We start from the raw sequence: 4389 nt of genomic DNA on the forward strand, positions 1-4389 counted from the left end.
TTTATTTACAACTCAATGATTACAACTCGATACTAGAACAAAGTATGACTCTATATGAATGCTTCCGGCGGTATACCAGGATAGCAATGATGCATGAGTGACTTGTACGAAAGAATTATGAACGGTGGCTTTGCCACAACTGAAATGTCAACTACATGATCATGCAAAGTAATATGACAATGATGGAGCGTGTCATAGTAAATGGAACGGTGGAAAGTTGCATGGCAATATATCTCAGAATGGCTATGAAAATGCCATGATAGGTAGGTATGGTGGCTATTTTGAGAAAGGTATATGGTGGGTGTATGATATCGGCGAAAGGTGCGCGATATTAGAGAGGCTAGCGATGGTGGAAGGGTGAGAGTGCGTATAATCCATGGACTCAACATTAGTCATAAAGAACTCACATACTTATTGTAAAAATCTATTAGTTATCGAAGCAAAGTACTACGCGCATGCTCCTAGGGGGATAGATTGGTAGAAAAAGACCATCGCTTGTCCCCGACCGCCACTCATAAGGAAGACAATCAATAAATAATTCATGCTCCAACTTCTTCACATAACGGTTCACCATACATGCATGCTACGGGAATCACCAACTTCAACACAAGCATTTCTCAAATTCATAACTACTCAACTAGCACGACTCTAATATCACCATCTCCATATCTCAGAACAATTATCAAGTATCAAACTTCTCATAGTATTCAACACACTCATAAGATTTTTTTTATAAATCTTGAGTGCCTAACATAATTAAAGCAAATTACCACGCTGTTTTGTAGGACTCTCAAAATAATCTAAGTGAAGCATGAGAGAACAATAGTTTCTATAAAACAGATCCACCACCGTGCCCTAAAAGATATAAGTGAAGTACCAGAACAAAAACTATAGAACTCAAAAGATATAAGTGAAGCATATAGAGTATTCTAACAATTTCTGAATCATGTGTGTCTCTTTCAAAAGGTGTGTACCGCAAGGATGATTGTGGAAAACTAACAAATAAAGACTCGTAAGCGCTAAAGTTTCTGTTTTTTACAACAATATTAAAAAGACTTTCCCCAAGTCTTCCCAACGGTTCTATTTGGCACAAACAATAATCTCTGCCTAATAATAAAGCATGAGTCTCTGGGTTCACCGTCGCGCCGTTTTTGCAAAAACGTCCCTGTGATTTTTAATAATTGATCCCGCAGTCCACCCGTGGAAACAACGTTTCGGATTTCTGCCCCACGCGTGGACACACATGAAAAAAAACCCACCCCCGAGTCAAGCGACCGCGCCTCGCACCCCCATCTGGATCCGCCGCCTCCCCGCCGCCGGCCCGCATCGTCCGCCGCGCCCTCCTCCCCGTGTCGTCCAAGTCCCTCGCGTGCAATTCGCCGACGCCGATGCCCAGGCCGCCGCACTCCGGGCTCGCGCCGGCCGTCTCGAGCGCGTGCCGCCGACCGCGACGGGCTGCTCGGCACACTCCGCGCCGCCACGGGCAACGGGTGGTAGGAGGAGGAGAGGGAGGTGCAGACAGCGGAGCTGGTAGGAGGAGGAGAGGAAGGTGGAGGAGGCAGAGGAGCCAGTAGGAGTAGGAGAGGGAGGTGGAGGCGGCGGAGGAGCGGACGGGGATGATGGGGACAGATCGGACTACAAGCCAGAGGATGAGGGCATCACACCGCCTACCGATTCCTTCCTCCTCGCGTCCCGGTTACATGGCCGTCGCTGCGGTCGCCCAGCACCGACCGCCTTGCCCCGATTAGCTTTTCTCATGGTCATGGAGCTATCTCTTATTAGATCTGATTGTATCCCTGTTTATGGTGATTGGGTTGGTGTAGATGAATCGACAACTAAGCTCGGGACGTGATATGGTGCTCGGTGTAGGTGGCCATGGTGGACCTGAAGCTGGCTGAGATAAGCGATGGGGTAAGTGTTGTGCTCCTCCCGTTCTCATTAACCAAATAGTGCAGACTGTGGCTGCATGACTGCTGTATATATCCACTTGGATGACCAAAATCAAACTGATAGAAAGAACCAGATATAGTGCTAAGTTATAGTTCGTCAACATATCCATATTAGTTCAGAGATCCTCACAACAAATCTGTACATTCAGAATGACCACCAAAATCCAGCAGTACAATTAACTAGATTGGAAGAATTTATTTGATCAATATGTGCACATGAAACAATAAATTAACCCGTGTGAACTATATTTGAGTTAAGAAAAAACTGTTCGATATTCTTTTTGGTCTGCAGATTGAGCGGCGGCGCTCCCGATCCGATTGGGAGTAGGACGACGGCGGCGAGCACATGGCGGACGAGAGGAGGAGCAAGAGGGGAGGCGCGGAGGCAGGGCCATATGCATCGGACGCGCGCGTTCGCCGGCAATCAACGTGGACGCATTGGCCGTCCATGGCGGCTCAGGTCGATGTAGGAGGACGAGGGGAGGAGCTCGCGAGGCCCGGCACTAGGACTGGAGCGGAGGTGGCTGGATCTGGTGATTCTGAAGGGGCTGGCGACGAGCGGCTCCGTGGGCGGCGACCTGCGGGGTTCAAGCGGCGGCTGCCATGAAGGTTTGTCAGATATACTTCCATTTTATGCATGGGTTGATCCATCCCCTGGATACTGTAAGGGTTGCATTTCAATAGAGCATTGCATCATTTTGCTTTAATTATTTAAACTGCCTAAATGGTACAAGTTGATTGTAGGTATGAGCGATCTGGTTTCCCCTTTTGTTGTTCTATACGAGGATGATGCAGATGCCTTTTGGTGTTTTGAGATGCTACTGAGAAGGATGGTAATTTGTATCTATGTCAAACTATACTGCAGGTTGGTATTTTTGCATGACTTAATACATGATATAAATTTTGTTGCATCTCAGCATGAAAATTTCCACCTCAAGGGACCGACAGGAGTTATGAAGCGGTTGGAAGCATTGTGGAAGATCATGGAATTGACAGATAGGGAAGTAATAAACTGGTAAGGATCAAATAGGCAAATGGAGTCCTAATTTTCTTGGAGGTAAATCAAAGCTCAATGCTGAACCCTTGGTACCTCCTCCATGTTATGTTAGGACAAGAAAACAACCCAAGGGGCACCAAACCATTTATGCTCAGCTAGCTTTAGATTTTTGTTTTTGCATAATTAAGATGACAAGTTTGCAGACATACGATACTAGCTAGCTAATTTTAATCCCATTACAATGTTATAGATAGCTTCCTGTAGCTCCATGTTTTTACACCAGCAAGTGGCACATTTTGAACTAACCTGGCCCTTTCGCCGGGCTGACAAAGTTGAGATTTTTTTTTCAATTTTGTTGCGGAGTCTGCATACATATGCTGCGCGCGCGCTCACCCTCTGCTCAGACACGTTCAAGGCTCTCGACCTCAGCCAACGATCTGCATACATATGCTGCGCGCGCGCTCGCCCTCTGCTCAGACACCGTCAAGGCTCTCGACCTCAGCCAACGATCTGCCGAAGATAACGTGGCAGCCACCAACTTGTGGTTGCTCAGCGTGCGCTCCTTCATCCGGTTACACATCGACCACCACAAGATATGGTTGTGGTCTCGGCTTTTAGGATGGAGGCCTTCAACTGCATTTTCTCATGGACGAACTGACCAATGCAGCATACCTTGCTTCAATTTCTTTGTCGTAGAAGCTGAGAGTATATGGTCTGAATTTATATTATAGAGTGTGTGTATGAGAACCGATTCAGAGTATGTTGGCCATTTGCGTTCTGAAGCTTTTTGTTGTATGATTTCTATGGGAGAGAATGATACACGAGCCAGTAATAATACAACTAAAATTTGTGAACATATCATTACAAAATGGTTGGCTAGATAATGTACGGATTCTACTATATATGATCATTTTCTTTATAGCTATACACTTATTTAGAATACTGTACAATTTTATCTATAGCTCATTTTGTTAGTAATGATAGGAAAACGAGGAATGTTTTTCTACCTGTCGATCTTCTATCCCCTATCCACCCCGTTTCACTCATGTTCCCACTTTCAAAGAACGGACGTGGATTTGTGGGGTCTTGAACATGTTTTGATGTTTATTGGGTGCATTTGGATTTTTTCTCCCGTTGCAACGCACGGGTATGTATGCTAGTTAAACACAAAAAACACAATCAAAACAGGGGCTAGATAAATTATTTATTACTAAATAGGAGCAAGAAGCAAGGAATAAAAATAAAATTGGGTCGCCTTCCAACAAGCGCTATCGTTTAACGCCCCTAGCTAGGCATAAAAGCAAGAATAAATCTAGGTATTGCCATCTTTGATAGGCAATCCATAAGTGGCTCTCATAATAGATTCATATAGTAATTTAATTTTCTTTCTAGGAAAGTGTTCCATGCCTTTCCTTAACGGAAATTGGAAAATAATATTCCCTT

At 45.0% G+C, this 4389-nt stretch overlaps 1 long non-coding RNA gene across 2 annotated transcripts; it reads left to right on the forward strand.

The window, feature by feature from the left end:
* The first annotated feature begins 1231 nt into the window (after positions 1 to 1231).
* LOC125514644 lies at positions 1232 to 3815 on the forward strand. Of its 2 annotated transcripts, XR_007286543.1 has the most exons (4): positions 1232 to 1911; positions 2242 to 2558; positions 2694 to 2782; positions 2867 to 3815. It is a non-coding gene; the product is annotated as an uncharacterized LOC125514644 (long non-coding RNA). The 2 variants fall into 2 exon arrangements; XR_007286542.1 differs by having other exon boundaries at positions 1233 to 1911; positions 2694 to 3815.
* Positions 3816 to 4389: the final 574 nt, after the last annotated feature.

Source organism: Triticum urartu, chromosome 6, assembly GCF_003073215.2.
Source record: "Triticum urartu cultivar G1812 chromosome 6, Tu2.1, whole genome shotgun sequence".
In the NCBI taxonomy this organism is placed as follows: Eukaryota; Viridiplantae; Streptophyta; class Magnoliopsida; order Poales; family Poaceae; genus Triticum; species Triticum urartu.